The sequence below is a fragment of the Puma concolor genome, chromosome D2, assembly GCF_028749965.1.
Source record: "Puma concolor isolate L17-30 chromosome D2, mPumCon1.1.hap2, whole genome shotgun sequence".
Taxonomy (NCBI): domain Eukaryota; kingdom Metazoa; phylum Chordata; class Mammalia; order Carnivora; family Felidae; genus Puma; species Puma concolor.
Window position 1 is genome coordinate 34,261,653 of NC_141677.1, and position 17,054 is coordinate 34,278,706.

The 17,054-nt window shown below is 38.2% G+C and overlaps 1 protein-coding gene and 1 non-coding gene across 7 annotated transcripts in view; one reads left to right on the forward strand and one right to left on the reverse strand.

Annotated features, from left to right (window-relative positions):
• MCU (mitochondrial calcium uniporter) overlaps positions 1–17,054 on the forward strand; it is a 204,461-nt gene that overhangs the window by 46,092 nt on the left and 141,315 nt on the right. The gene's annotated exons all lie outside the window — the stretch shown is intronic.
• On the reverse strand, positions 7,188–7,291 carry LOC112854944 (U6 spliceosomal RNA). Its single transcript, XR_003223015.1, has one exon. It is a non-coding gene; the product is annotated as a U6 spliceosomal RNA (small nuclear RNA).

The following is a 17,054-nucleotide window of genomic DNA, read 5'->3' on the forward strand; positions in this document are numbered from 1 at the left end:
ATAGCTATGTCTAATAATGAAGAGGCATTATTTTTTTTAAGAGCCATTAATTTCGAAAGAATATGTTGCCCATGGGCAGGACTTGGACTATGGATAAATTGTAGGGTTTTATTTTTACCCACTGGTGAAGAAAGAGAGCACCACAGAACACAAGTTAGGAAAGGTCTTTCTCTTTGAAGATGTAGTTAGATGTAGTTAGATATACTTCCCTGTGCTCTTGGGGCAACTTCTGAGCTGACTTTTAGTGAGTGCAAAGCTATAAATTCTACTGAGTATTTTATTCAAGGCCGGAAGTCAGGGAAAGGGAGGGAAATAAGTACCTTAAATTTGGTTTGGGGATCAAATGGGTATGTATGTTGGAGGTGGTAAGGGAGGCAGAGAGGGAGTGTGCCATTTGGACAACACGTTGTGTTTATGGCTTTGTCTAGTGATTAGCAGGCTACAGAAAGGATTCTAGAGCCACTGTAATACAAGCATTTTATGAGGGGGAGATGATAAACTTAACTATAATTAATTATAATTCCTTAACTATAATTCCTTTATTCATTCAGCAGATACTTAATACTGAGTACCAACTGTGTTATCAGGCATTGTTCTAATCATTGAAAGCACTTTTTGTTTATGGTGTAAGCTTTATGATGTAAATTACCAGACTATGAACTTAGAAGCAAATGAAAGAAACTTTAAAAAAAATAAAAATTCATTTTGCAGGGGCATCTGTGTGGCTCATTTGGTAGAGCATCTGACTCTTGATTTTGGCTTCAAGTCATAAAAAAAATTCATTTTGCATTATCACCTAGAGGGGTGGTATTATTGGATGTTCTTCATGGAAGAGTAGCTACGAAGAAATCATGGAAGATTTGGTATATACATGATAGAATTTGAGACTAATTAGGCTTGAAAATGACCTTTGTTCTATGTTTTACTTCTTTACTTCTTTTTATGTTCTTTGTTTTACGTCTGTTTGAAGTTCTTTTGATGCGTGGTGACAGCTGATTCTGAAAAGCTGAACATGGTACTGTTCTACAGTATAATTAAACTCTGCAGCTCTTTCCAGTAATCCAGCCATTTGGTTTTGTTGTTGTTTGTTTTGTTTTGTTTTAATTTGAGAGGGGGGTGGGGTAGAGAGAGAGAAAGAGTGAGCAAGGGAGAGGAGCAAAGAGAGAGAAAATGAGAATCTTAAGCAGGCTCCACACTCAGGGCAGAGTCTGACACAGGGCTCGATCCACAACCCTGGGATCATGACCTAAGCTGAAATCAAGAGTTCGACGCTCAACCAACTGAGCCACCCAGGCGTCCCAGGCATTTGTGTTTTGTAGGTTATGCTGTAACTCATCGTTTTCATTTCTCCCCCTTGACAGTGTTATATATTTATATATTTTGTTTCTTTTGTTACTTGAAAATTATTTTGGGGTGCCTAGGTGGCTCAGTCAGTTGAGCATCTGACTCTGTATTTTGGCTCAGGTCTTGATCCCAGGGTTGTGGGACCAAGTCCCGAGTAGGGCTTTGCACTGAGTGTGGAGTCTGCGTAAGATTCTCTCTCTTTTTCCCTCTCTCCTCTGCCCCACTCCCCTGCTTGCTCTCTCGCTCTCTCTCTCTTTCCAATAAAATTAAAAAAAGAAAAGAAAAGAAAATTATTTTAACCCAATCCCTATTTAACCCACCTTTAATATGGGAAGTTTTATTTATTTTATTTTATTTTATTTTATTTTATTTTATTTTATTTTATTTTATTTTATTTTATTTTTAAACATTTTTTTTAAATGTTTATTTATTATTGAGAGACAGAGAGACACAGAGCATGAGCAGGGGTGGGGTAGAGAGAGGGGAGACACAGAACCTGAAGTAGGCTCCAGGCTCTGAGCTGTCAGCACGGAGCCCGGCGCGGGGCTCGGACTCACGAACTGTGAGATCATGACCTGAGCTGAAGTCGGTCGCCCAACCGAGTGAGCCACACAGGCGCCCCTGGGATGTATTTTTTATATATGCTATAATTTTTTGTATATATTATGTAATAAATGTATCTTTTGGCTTCATTTTTTCTACTCTAGATCCAAAGCAGTTTTTGGGGTTGGTTTAAGATTTTTGGATGGTTAACGTTAGTGGTGTTATGATATCCCTACTCAGTGACAGACTGAGTGTAGACTTTGTTCAGTGGGCTGACTTCATTCTGCCAAGTAGCCCCTTAAATCCCGAGAGTTTGGTGGGGGAAGAAAATGTTAGAATTTTTGACTGACTGGTCACAACTTTGGGACAGAACATGAAATAGCAAGACTGGTGGTTTCTCAGTCATAAACCCATTTTCCTTTCCTTTTCTTTCTTTTTTTTTTTTTTAACGTTTATTCATTTTTGAGACAAAGAGAGACAGAGCATGAATGGGGGAGGGTCAGAGAGAGAAGGAGACACAAAATCTGAAACAGGCTCCAGGCTCTGAGCTGTCAGCACAGAGCCCGACGCGGGGCTCGAACTCACGGACCGCGAGATCGTGACCTGAGCTGAAGTCAGACGCTCAACTGACTGAGCCACCCAGGCACCCCCATTTTCCTTTCTTAACACACCAAATTTCTTTGAGCTGCATTGCAGACTTCTTTCTGCCATACCTATTCCTGAAGTTTTGTTGGAGATTATTATAGAAATGTTCAGACAGCCCTCTGGATCAGCAAATTGTCCCCATATCACCAGTTGAGGTTTCATATCTTCTCTTAATTTTTGGGTGTTTAGTGTAGGATAGAATTTTCTCTCCTTAAAAAGTGACCTGACCCTCTTCTTTTGGCTTTATGTAACAATATTTGCAAAGAAGTATTTCATATTATAAAATTGTTTATGTGGTTGGTCTATATGAGTTTTTAAAAACTATGAAATTGAAAGTCTTATGATCAATTTAGATCAAAACAGTTTAATTCATTTCTTTTTTAAGTAAGCGTGTTTATTTTTAAAGACTCAAAGTCTGTGTTTACCTAAAGTATACTTAGTTTTCCTTCCATTGGAGTAAATAGTACTTAATGTTTTGTATATAAACAGCTACCATAGTATGTTAATTTTGTCACAAGGACTTGGCAAACAGATATTTTGTAAAACAGCATATCCTTACAGCACAACTTTTTCAGTGAGGACGTTTTTGCTTCTCTTTAAGTTTTTTACTGTACCACACACATGGCCAGTGTTTCTTTACATGGCCAGAATTTCTCACCATCATAGTCTCAGTGGCTTCCTGTGAAAGTCTGTAGTCACACTTGGCTGAGTAGCTGTTAAAACATTTTTTTAGGGGCGCCTGGCTGGCTCAGTTGGTGGAGCATGTGACTCTTGATTTCAGGGTTGTGAGTTCAAGCTCCACATTGGGTGTGAAGCCTACTTAAAAAAATTATTGTTCTAAAATATACATGTTAACCATTTTAAATTCACAATTCGATGACATTAGGTACATTTACATTGATGTCAACCATTACCACTATCCATCTCCAGAACTTTTGCATCATTCCATACTAAGAAGCTTTTTTTTTTTTAAGTTTATTTTTTTAGTAATCTCTACACCTGACATGAAGCTCAAACTCACAACCCTGAGATCAAGAGTTGTATGATCTTCTGACTGAGCCAGCTAGGCACCTCCGGAGTAGTATTTTTAATGTTTTTGGTGGAAGGGCATCCCATCTGGTTCTTTCTGTGTTTTGTTTTCTTGCATCAAGTTTTTCTTTGCAGTCTTACACCACTGTGCATATTTCCCCTCTTCTCATTTTATTCACTCAAGAAATATTTATTGAGCACCTTATGTGTATGTGGTAGGGCTTGGAACCTAGTGATGTAACTGTTACCTATAATGTTCAAATACAAAACTATCTGATACTAGCCACACTAGCTTTGCTGTAGTTTTTCAAAATTCAAAAAGATAAAGCCTCCATGGGAATATTTGAATTATGGCCAGACTTGAAAGGAAAAAAAGATACTTGAGTAGGAGCTCCAAGTCACATCACATATCTGGAGAATCCAAAAGATTTTCTGAGGTTGTGAAAAAAAGTTATTGTACACTGTTCTTGTATTTAACTTTAAATGTCAAAGAGCCATAAATGTCACCTGTATCTGGATAAATATTACCTTCCTTTTAAAGTGGATAAATAAGACTATAGAGAGATATATCATTTGAGTTATTTTTGAAGCTGTGTCTGTCCTAAGCAGTAAGTCTGAAGTCCCTTATTTTCGGGTATCCTGTTTGTTCTAGGGTATTAGTAAGACTTGAGTGTTTCAGGGGCACCTGGGTGACTCATTCAGCTAAGCATCAGACTCTTGGTTTTGGCTCAGGTCATGATCTCACGGTTTGTGAGATCAAGCCCTATGTCAGGCTCTGTGCTGACAGTATGGAGCCCACTTGGGATTGTCTCTCCCGCTTTCTGCCCCTCCTGTGCTCGTGCTTGCTCTCGCTGTCTCTCTCAAAGTAAGTACATAAATAAAAACTTAAAAAAAAAAAAAAAAAGACTTTAGTGTTTCAAATGCCTGAAACTGCCTCCAAACAGAGAGTATATTAGTTGCTGTGTGTTTGGAGATCTCATTTTATTTTGTAATTATAATTGTGATTTCAGCAGCCATGTGAAATTTAAACAATGCAAAATTTGTTATAATTGCTACCATGTAAGGTGGGCAGGGTATGGAAAAAATAATGTCCAGGGTATGGAAAAAATAATTTATTTGAATCTTTTAATACCAATTCTGAGATAACAAAAGCTGTAGTGATTATGTAGGGGATTGGGAATGGCCTGATTTATTATCTTTTACTTAGAAGTTTGGTAGAATCTAAAAAAAAATTTTTTATTTTAACATTTATTTATATTTGAGAGGCAGAGACAGAGCACGAGCAGGGGAAGGGAGAGTGAGAGAGAGGGAGACACAGAATCTGAAGCAGGCTCCAGGCTCTGAGTTCACAGACTGACAGCAGCGAGCCTGATGTGGGGCTCGAACCCACAAACTGTGAGATCATGACCTGAGCCAAAGTTGGCTGCTTAACCAACTGGGCCACCCAGGCACCCAAGAAGTTTGGTAAATTCTTAATGGTAGGTTGCTAAGCATGAAGTCAGCCTATTTGAAATTTGAAAATATAAAGGGAATTCTGAACCTAATAGTGAAACTGTTTAGGCCTTTTCAGCCTAACTCTGGAGATATGACCCAAAGCAGCTAAAAATAGAAACTAAAGGTATAAGGGAAAGTTCAGGAGCAGATGCAGGGCAAAAGCATTCTGGAGTAATAGTTTGAGTTTATTTTTGTTTGAATTCAGATTGCCTATTTGCTGCATCTAGTTTATGTTCAGCGCCTATGTTTTGCTTTCTTCTTCCACATTATATTCCTCTGTAGATACAGGTTTCCCAGACTGGTACTATGGTGTTTTGTTTTGTGTTTTAGATTCTGCATGTAAGTGATATCATATGGTGTCTGTCTTTCTCTATCTAACTTATTTCACATGGCATAATTTCTTGTGGTCACAAATGGCCAGATTTCATCTTTATTATGGCTGAGTAATATTCCCCATTGTGTGATATGTGTGTGTGTGTGTGTGTGTGTGTTTGTATACACACATTTTTTTTTTTTTTTTTACACCACCTCTTCTTTATCCATTTATCTACCAATGGACACTTAGGTTGTTTCCATAAGGAAACAAACAAACAAAAAAGAAATGGACTCAAATAGATGTGGTTGCCAGAGGGGAGAGAGGTGGGCCAAAAAGGTGAAGGGGATTAAGAGGTGCAGATTTCCAGCTGAAAAATAAGTAAGTCACAGGGATGGAAAGTACAGTCGTACTGATATTGCAATAACTTTGTATTGTGACAGATGGTAAACACAGTTACCATGGTGAGCATTGTGTAGCGTAATGGATTATTGGATCACTATGTTGTACACCTGAAACTAATATAACTTTTTGACTGTATTTCAGTAAAAAAGTGTGTGGTTGGTTGCTTTGGGATATTTCAGAAATTGTACAGTGTCTAGACAAATAGGAGATACTCAGTAAGTTCTTAGAGAATTAAGAATTCTTGAAACAAAAAAGTGAGGAACATTGCATGTTAAAAATATGGTGAGTTTTGCTTTGGTTTTTATTTCTTTTTAAAAATCTGTTAAGGATAATATAGTGCTAATTACTGTATAGTAACAAGGACTGTTCTCATTACAGATAACTTTGTCACTTTGACACCTGTAGTGCAATTGCAAAGCCTTTGGAACTAAGTCAGTTTTATGCCTGCTATTGTTATTATGAAAATTATTATGGAAACGCATCAAAACATGGTTTATTGTAGGACTATTCAATGGAAAAATAATGCAGCCATGTATGTAATTTAAAACTTTATAGTAGTAGCCACATTAAAAAAGTAAAAAGAAACCAGTGAATTTGTATATTTTTTATTATTATTTCTAATGTTTATTTATTTTGAGAGAGAAAGAGAGAGAGAGGGAATGCATATTAGCAGGTGAGGGACAGAGAGAGAGAGAGGGAGAGAGAGAATCCCAAGCAGGCTCAGTGCTGTCAGTGCAGAACCTGATGTGGGGCTCAATCTCATAAATGAGATGATCTGAGCCGAGATCAAGAGTCAGATGCTTAACCAACTGAGCTACCCAGGAGCCCCTCTGTGATATATATTAATACAGAATATCAAAGCAATTATTTCCACATGTACTCAATATAAAAATTACTAATTATTTTACTTTTTTTGGTGTTGTACTAAGTTTTAAAAATCTTGCCACACATCTCAGTTAGGATGAGACACATTTCAAGTGGTCAGCAGAGCATGATGCTAGTGGCTTTTATAATGTACAGTGTAAGTCTATCATTTTATTCTCTTTCTCTCATCAGATTCATTACCAAGCAGTCATAGCAAGAGTATTAACTTTTCCCTGTTCAATGAACTGCCCAAAGGGTAGATGACAAGGAGATATAAGGAATTTGGGCAGTTAATTCCCTGAGGAAGTAAGTTCATTGTTTTAGATAGACTATAAAAGAAAGATATCTGGTCCACATTGTTACAGCCTCAAGAAAGAATTATAATTTGAAACCTGTTCTTTCTTTGACAATGATATCACATCAAGGAAGCAGAGATAGACTTTCCGTGTGGAGATATAGCATATTAGAATTCCTTAGAATTTGGCAAACAGCATCCTAAATTGGAATAAAAAGCACTGGCCTTCCCACACTATTCAGTCACTTTAGAATGAGAATGGAGGCACAGGTAGAGATTTTACGTGTAATCCTTGTGCAGGGGCCGTGCTAATCTCTGCATTGTTCCAATTTTAATACATGTGCTGCTGAAGTGAGCACGGGGGTAGAGATTTTAAATGAGTGATTTGTTGTTATTCAATGTGACTGATGGAGTTTCTTCTAAGATACTAGGCTATGGAATAATTAGAGTTTTGCATAATTTTTATGCAGTCATACAGTCCAAAGAATAGAATTTTATTAGCTGTAATTGACAGAACAAGTAAATACAACACAAACACATTAATCAAATTCATTTTTCCTGAGTCTTTTTTTTTTTTTTTTTTTTTTTTTAACCTAGTATTAGTGCTTCTCTTTGTGAAGTCTGCATTCTAGGTCTTAGTGATAGGTAGGGATTATGGTTAGGTTCCTTAAGGGAAATAGGTTAAGGGTGGGGTTGCCATATAATTTATCGTCTTAACCACAGCACCTCTAGAGTTGAGAGAGAGTGCTGTTAATAATTATATCGGGACAACATGTGTTAAACCAGAGGTGTCCCAAGCAGATTAGGACACATGGCCACCCAAGTTAAAAGGCTTTGTTAAAGCTTTGCTATCTTCTGTTTTGGCAATCCTGGTAGGCTATGGAAAGTGCATTTGTGGAAGTTATCACTTTTAAGGGCCTGTTCTGTCGGTGACATCTCCTTTATCTCAGGGCTTAGACAACTTTTTATTTAGGGCACATTGAACTTGAGAGGTTGAATGAGAAGGAAAAGGTAAAAGGTTTTAATTTAACAGACTGGCTATATCTCCCATCCCCTACAAAAAGGTTTTGCAGGTATGAAATGTGACAGAAGAATGTTTTCTTTTTTTTTTTAAATTTTTTTCAATGTTTATTTATTTTTGGGACAGAGAGAGACAGAGCATGAACGGGGGAGGGTCAGAGAGAGAGGGAGACACAGAATCGGAAACAGGCTCCAGGCTCTGAGCCATCAGCCCAGAGCCCGACGCAGGGCTCGAACTCACGGACCGCAAGATCGTGACCTGGCTGAAGTCGGACGCTTAACCGACTGCGCCACCCAGGCGCCCCAAGAATGTTTTCTTTTAATTGTGCAAAGTTATTGTCTTTAAATCTTCTAGATTAACTCCTTAAAAACAAGTACAAAAAAACTGAGCATTGGGGGTGCCGGACTGGTTCATTCTGTGGAGTGTGCAATTCTTGATCTTGGGGTTGTGAGTTTGAGCCCCACATTGGGTGTAGAGATTACTTAAAAATAAAATCTTTGAAACAAAACAAAACAAAACACCAAAAAATAATGGAGCACTTTCTTCCTGATAAAATTAGGTTGCAAGACACTGATTACACATTTGATTTTTATTGTTCAGTGCTTTTATTTAGATTTTTTTTGTTAACCATCTTTGAAGGAGATATCGTAGTATATCTGCTTGATCTGGTGGCTTTTTACATGTAAAAGGCATGGGATATGTGATGCCATATATCTTGGATATACATGATTTTAGAGGAGATACTGATTTTTTTCCTAGACTTTTCTTTTTTTAGCATATATAATAAAATTGACTTTTTTTGCTTGTACATTTATGTGAATTTTAATGCATGTGTAGATTTGTGTAACCACATTAGCAATCAGGATACAGAACAGTTCCCCCACCCCTAAAATTCTCTTGTGCTGTCCAGTGGACTCAAACCCTCCTCTCATCCACCACCCCTGGCAACCTTTGATCTGTTCTCTGTTCTTATGCTCTTGCCTTTTGCAGATTATCACATAAATGGAATCAAATAGTTTGTAACACTTGGAGATTGGCTTTCACTCTGCATTATGCCTTTGAGATCCACCCATGTTGTTCCATGTATCAATAGTTTGTTCCTTTTTATTGCTGAGTTGTTTTCCATTGTATGGATGTACCACAGTTTTGTCTTTTACCAAAATTGGTAAGTTTTCACCGATTATTTCTTCAGATACTTTTTTCTGCACTGTATTCTTTGTCTTCTTTCTGATGACATGGTTGTTATACACCCACAGATTCCCGAGACTCTGACCTCCTTTGAGAACACTGTTGTTCATTCCTTGGTGTCATTCATTCAACAGTTTTTGAACACTTGTTTTCTATTCTCCTGTTAATAGGCAGCTATTTACAGGGTGTAAATAGTTTGGTTTACACCAAATAGGGTGTAAATAGTTTGGTTTGGTTTGGTTTGTTTTAGAGAGAGCACAAGAGTGTGATTGGCGGGGGAGACACGTGGGGGAGGGAGAGAGAGAGAGAGTAAGAATCTCAAGCAGGCTCTGCATTCAGTGCAAAGCCAGACATGAGTGTCGATCCCACGACCTTGGGATCCTGACCTGAGTCAAAATCAAGAGTCAGACACTCAACCGACTGAGCCACCCAGGCGCCCCTCCAGGATTTTTTTTTCTCTAATAAAATTGCAGCTCTGAACATTCTTGTGCAGGTCTCTCTGGGTACCCGGCCCAGGCTTTCTCTATGGTATTTGCCAACAAGCAGGATTGCTAGGGTGTAGGATTTGCATATTTTTCTTAACATATGCTGCCCAAAGTGGTCATGAGCAATTTACTTTTTCACCAGCAGTGTGTAAGAGTTTACATTGCTCTATATCCTTTTCAACACGTGGTGTTGTCAAGCTTTTTATTTTTTATATATGTAATGGGTATGAAATGGAATCTCCTAGTCTTTTAAATTATTTTTCTGATTATGAGTGAGGCTGAGCATTTAAAAAATATATTAGCTGTTCATGTTTCTCCTACTATAAGTTGCCCATTTATATCTTTAATCCATTTTTCTATTTAAATTTAAAATCAGCTCTTGGGGCCCCTGGTTGGTCATGATCTCATGGTTCATCCACATTGTCAGTGCAGAGCCTGCTTGGGATTCTGTTTCCCTCTCTTCTGCCCCTCCCCTGCCCCCAAAATAAACAAATAAACATTAAAAAAAAATAAAATTAAAACCTGCTCTTAGGATCAGTTTTAAGTGTTTTCTGTATAATTGTACTGTTTTAAATATTTGTCCTTGATCAAAAAACTTTCAGTGGCCTCTGATATGAAATCAAGGGTCCCTAATTTATCTTTTTAGATATTCTACTTCAAAAATCATCATTGCGCAGAGCTTCTGGGTTGGTGAACATGTGGAGATGTGGGGACAGCGATATGCCTGGAGAGAGCATGGAAGCTCTGTGCCCCTTCCCACATACCTTGCCCTACGCATCTCTTCTGTCTGGTTGTCTCCAGGGAGACACTGTCAGAATTGAGTTGAATTCTTGGATACTCTGCTGGTGTCCAAGAATTGCTTCTTGGTGGGCTGGAAAACACCTTCACACACACATAGGTATTGAGTCCAGGAACCCAAAATAGTTGTTATGTGTCAGGAAAGGGAAGTTGGCACAGAAAAATAATCTGGATGAGATTTGGAACAGTGATCATCTATGAGCCGTGACAGTCGTTCAACCAGCTCCTCGGAAACCCGAACACAATTTTCATGAAAGAGAAACTGTGTAAGAAAATTCACGTGAATCAACTACACCTTGATGAGTTTCAAATGTCAGTTTGACTTTAAAAGGTTGTAAAATACATTTCATATCAAATTATGGCCACAGGAGCAAAGGTCTGTCAGATGGAAAAGGCTTCAACAACAACCTCTGTGTCAAAACTTCTGTGTCTCAACTTAACACACATCTAGTTAAAAAACAAACAAAAAAAATCATTCCTCATTTTCTGCCTTCTGAAACTTTGTACACTGTTTTGTTATATTTTATGGACTCAATATGTTCTCTGTATAAATTCAGATTGGTGATGCATGTCAGCAGCTGAAACATATTTAGTATTTTAAAACCAAATCAGCATTTGCTACATCTGTAGACCTCATGTCTAGATAAGTAGCCATTTTTAGCCTGTGTTATATCATATCAGTGTTGCCATACATTGTTAGCAAAATACTGTCCCAGTGACACATGTTTGTATACTACATAGCATGAAAATGTTTAACTTGGGAAATACAGTTGACTTTTGAACAACACGGGTTTGAACTACATAGGTCCACCTATATGTGGATTTTTTTTTATAGCACATTATATGAATGTTATCTCTCATGATTTTTCTAATTCCTTTCTCTAGCTTTATTATAAGAATACGGTGTATTATATGTGTGTGTGTGTGTGTATGTGTGTGTGTGTGTATACACACACACACACACACACACACACACATATAATACACATAAACAGTGTCAACCAGCTGTTTATGTTATTGGTAAGACTTCTGGTCAAAGTAGGCTATTAGTCGTTAAGTTTTTGGGGAGTCAAATGTTATATATGGATATTCAATTGTGAAGGGGTCAGCACCCATAACACCTGCAATTTTTAATCTTTTTTTCTTTTAGGGTAGAGTTTTAACTTTTTTTTAATAATTTATTTTTTAATTTACATCCATGTTAGTTAGCATATAGTGCAACAATGATTTCAGGAGTAGATTCCGTAATGCCCCTTACCCATTTAGCCCATCCCCCCTCCCACAACCCTTCCAGTAACCCTCTGTTTGTTCTCCATGTTTATGAGTCTCTTCTGTTTTGTCCTCCTCCCTGTTTTTGTATTATTTTTGCTTCCCTTCCCTTATGTTCATCTGTTTTATACCTTAAAGTCCTCATATGAGTGAAGTCATATGATTTTTGTCTTTCTCTGACTGACTAATTTCACTTAACATAATACCCTCTAGTTCTATCCACGTAGTTGCAAATGGCAAGATTTCATTCTTTTTGATGGCCGAGTAATACTCCATTGTATATATATATACCACATCTTCTTTGTCCATTCATCTGTCGATGAACATTTGGGCAATTTCCATATTTAGGCTATTGTCAATAGTGCTGCTATAAACATTGGGGTGCATGTGTCCCTTTGAAATAGCATACCTATATCCCTTGCATAAATACCTAGTAGTGTGATTGCTGAGTTGTAGGGTAGTTCTATTTTTAATTTTTGGGGGAACCTCCATACTGTTTCCCAGAGTGGCTGCACCAGTTTGCATTCCCACCAACAGTGCAAAAGAGATTCTCTTCCTCCGCATCCTCGCCAACATCTGTTGTTGCCTGAGTTGTTAACATTAGCCATTTTGACAGGTGTGCAGTGGTATCACGTTGTGGTTTTGATTTGTATTTGCCTGATGATGAGTGATGCTGAGCATCTTTTCATGTGTTGGTTGTAATTCTTAAACTACCCTTGTGTTTCTGGCTTCTTCCTAGCTGGAAGTTCCTGGCTTCCATAAAGCCAGTTGAAGTGGTGGTTTTGTTTCTTAGTGGCCGTGCTTTGTGTGTGAGATGTACTGTGGACTAGAGATGTTGTAGTTTAGTAATAATGCACATTAAGTAAATAAAATAATTCCTCTGTAAATGAGGTAATTGCACATTAGCAATAGTCATTCAGTATCACTCTTGACATTTGGCCATCATGTTCATCTGCCTGTTCATGATGAAGGGAGCCATGTCTTTGGCAGATTATTTTGCCAGATGTCCAGGGTTTCCTTCCCAAATGGAGCAGCTTGAGTCACATGAGGCTGGCCTTGATCTTAATGGAGGTCAGTTTATATATAGTTTGTAGAGCTGACAAGTAGAAAACAAAGATTCGTGAAGTTCATCCCTTGCTATGCCTTATGGGATGAAGTTTGTGCTTCTTGTGCTCTGTGGTGCAAGGGTCTCACATGGGTAGCAAAGAAGCCTGGGAGAGAAAGGACAGGGACTTTTTTTTCTTGTTTTCTTTTTTTCAGTTTGGAGCTTTGTCCTGCCCCAAGGAAGGCAGTGCATTCTAGGAAAAAGAACAGTGAACTTAGCCTATTTTCTGCTCTAGTTCTGGTTTCATTTTTTATTTCGTATGTTTAGATGATCACCCACATTTTTCTCCTTTATTAAATGGAGGTAATATTGCTTCTCCTTTGTTCCCATGAGAGATGGCAGGATAGGCAAACTTGAGGCTCTTTTACTGCCCTTGTAGAAGTAGCACGTGGCTGTGTAAAATACTACTAAAAAAGCCAAAAAAGAGAGCACGTATTGCCCAACAGATAATATTAGTGACGAAGCTGATTATCCCCACTGTCAATACTTACGCTTCTAGAAGTTTCCAAATTATGGTTACCTTTTGAGTGAGCCATCTGTGTATAATACCTCTAGTGGGTACTATAATACGATTATAAAGAATTAAAGGTGGGGCGCCTGGGTGGCTCAGTCGGTTAAGCGGCCGACTTCGGCTCGGGTCATGATCTCGCGGTCCGTGCGTTCGAGCCCCGCGTCAGGCTCTGTGCTGACAGCTCAGAGCCTGGAGCCTGTTTCGGATTCTGTGTCTCCCTCTCTCTGACCCTCCCCCATTCATGCTCTGTCTCGCTCTGTCTCAAAAATAAATGTTAAAAAAAATTAAAAAAAAAAAAGAATTAAAGGTGATGTAATCTGTAAGTCTCACATTTATAGAGACTATTCTCAAAGAGCACTTTCATAACTTTTCCTTTTATTCCATTGGAATAACTAAAGCAGGGTTCTTATATCTGTTTTTATGATATACTGTTGGCAGAAATAATCATTTCCATATGTACATCACATTATAATTTAAAAAATCTCTTTCATACATTATCTCAGAGGAGACCTGCAGAGGTTAAATGATGTCCTGAGGACATAACACTACTTAGTGACCGATTCACATTTGAATCCAGAGCTTCTTGGTGTCCATCCCATCAAGATATCTTGATGGGGAGAATGATACAATAAATCTAGAATGTGCTTTATGCTTGAGCGCTAAGAAGATGCAAGAATTAATCAAGTTGAGAGAGCATTCTTTTCTTCCCTTAGTACTGTATCAACAGATGTGTTGCTAGCACTCTGGTGGTGGGAATAACTATGAACAGTAACAAAACAACAAAATGTAAGCACATTGGGAAGATAGACATGAAGCAAGTCTGATAGCAGTCTTAGGTCTTCCTTTTATTTTGGGTTTTGCCTGCAGCATGGGTCACAGGAAGAATCAGTCTGTTGTAGAGACAGAGGCCTGTTAAGTCCTCTGGTTTGCAGACCTATGTTTGTTCTTTGCAGCTGAATTATAGCTGCTGTGAGACTGTAAGCTTGGAATTTATGGTAATAGAAACTTTAAATGTCCCAAACATTGTAATATGGGTAGAAGGAGCCCTTTTCTTAGGGGAGCAGGGTCACATATTTATTTTGAATTTGAGCTGAATCAACAGGCAGTTTCTGAGAATACGGTTTCCAAGTTCAAAGAAACTACAGTTATGCTACTATGTGTAAATCTGGTGGTTTTCATGTGTTGTGTGGATATAAATATAGTTTCTTCTTTTGAGAGGCTCTAATTTTAAGCAAGGTTTAGTGTCTCTGACGTGATTTTTCTTTTCCTTTTTTTTTTTTAATGTTTATTTACTTCTGAGAGACAGAGTGTGAGTGAAGAAGGGGTACAGAGAGAGGGAGACACAGAATCTGAAGCAGACTCCAGGCTCTGAGCTGTCAGCACACAGCCTGACGTGGGGCTCAAACTCACAGACTGTGAGATCATGACCTGAGCCAGTCGGATATTTAACTGACCAAGCCACCCAGGTGCCCCTATTGTCCCCTTAAATTTTTTTTAAATGTTTATTTATTTTTGAGAGACACAGAGAGAGTGCAAGCGGGTGAGGGGCATAAAGAGAGAGGGAGACACAGAATCTGAAGCAGGCTCCAGGCTCTCAGCTGTCGGCACAGAGCTCGACGTGAGCTCAAACTCATGAACCGTGAGATCATGACCTGAACCGAAGTGAGACGTTTGACCGACTGAGCCACCCAGGCACCCCTTCCTTTTTTTTTTTTAAATTTAGCTCAAACCTGATGGATTGTAGGATTTTTTTGGTGGGGGTGGGGGTGGGGGTGGGGCTGGATACCACTTAGTCTTAGACTCCTTAGATTTATATTGCTTACAGATCTCTCTAATGAGATAATTTTCCTCTCACAATTTAAAATGATGCATGAGTTTGATTATCCTCCCTAAAATAAGAAATACCTAAACACGAATGTATGATGTAAAAAATTTAAATGAGTTGTCAATACTAATAGCAACAATACCATTTAACATTTGTCATGCATTTACTAAGTGCTGGGTACCAAGAACTTTTTGTATTTGCTAATTCTTTATATAAAAATTATAAATAAACATGTAACAGTTTATAAAATGCTTTCTTGTCACAATATAACATTCATGAAATGTCTTGTGAGATAGATGGTATTCATTTTAACTGATGACGGATGGGAGGCCCAGGTTGTGTTATGTGTGGTTATAATTTATTGGTTATGATTTACTGAGCACTTATTAAGTACCTGGCACTATACTATACTAAACACTTGACTTGCATCATTTTATGTAATCCTTAGAACCGCACTATGAAGCAAGTACTATTTTCAAACACTTTTTCCAAATGAAGAAACCGAGGTTTAGAGTGATTAAGTGACTTGCCCAAGATTACATAGCTAGTATTAGAGTAGGCAGTCACCTGTAGTTTTTGAGAAAACTTTGTTTGAAATAGAAAAAGGTGCCCCCTGTGGTGAACCAATTAAATAACTGAAAGTTCTGGGCTGCCACACTACCCTAGGTAGTAGCTTGGGGGCTTGTGCTAGGTGCCACCTCTTCCAGCACACATAGCCCCCATTCCAGGGCGGATGGCTTGCTGAGCAGCTGAACATAGGCAGAATTTCGGCCCCATTTTGCTTTCTTGGCTAGGTGCTCTTGTACTGTATATAAACTTTGCCACCCTACACGGTGTTCTCAAAGCTCGGATTTTGATCAAGGTCTGTCTGATGTCATAACCTATACTCTATTTAGTAGCATACTCCCAATTAATGGCAAAGTTATGACTTCAACCCATGATTTTCTGACCATAAAAACTTTGCTCTTTTTGTTATGTACCATTTGATATACAATGGCACCGGGGTCCCATATTGTGCTATGCCCATTGCCTAGTTCCACAGGCATTGTTTGCTGGTGACGGTAAAGACTTCTAAGGGCTTCAAAGGGGGAGAGCCAAAGAGTTATAACGTCCCATGTCTTATAACTAAATGTGTTTTTGGTTAAGTGTAGCTCAAGACTTGTCTTGAATTCCTGGTTTCCCCACTTAGTTCCACATGTGACTTTTACCAAGTTAGGGAGAGAATACGGTATAATAATTAAGAGCATGGACTATGGAATCAGACTGCCTAAGATCAAATTCTAGCTGTTACTTACTAGCTGTGTGGACTTGGGCAACTTACTTATTGTCTTTAAGACTAGTCTGTAATATTGGAGGTGGGGTGGGAAATAAGAGTTCCTACCCCAATGAGTTGTGAGAATTACTAGATGAGGTAAGTGTATAAAGCACTTAGAAAAGTGCCTGGCACATAAATATAGTAACTACAATTTGATTGCTAGCTGTTGTTGTTATTTTTATTAGTATTCTATCATTGTTGAGTTTATGCCTATAAGTCAAACCAGTTTGATTTGCTGAAACATAAATGATTATCTAAATATGGTCTCTTAGGGCTTTTTCTTGCCAGACCGGAGTTTTCAAAGATTGTGTCCAAGTATTACTTTAGGGATACTAGCCCAGTTGAAACCAATTCCTGAAAGAGGTGTGCACAAGCCATCTAGTACTCTCCCTTTTTCCTCTAAAATAGCATTTATACTGTGTTGTGATACCAGTCTATCTTTGGACTGTTAGCATTAAAGAATTGCATTTTCAGTAGATTGCCTTAAGTTACAGCCACTAACAATTACTCATACATAAAACATTTCTTTTGGATTATCAGCCAGTTTGGGAAGCCTCTAAAGAAATTGCATAATTCACTGGTTGACTGGGAATCTTGATTCTTGA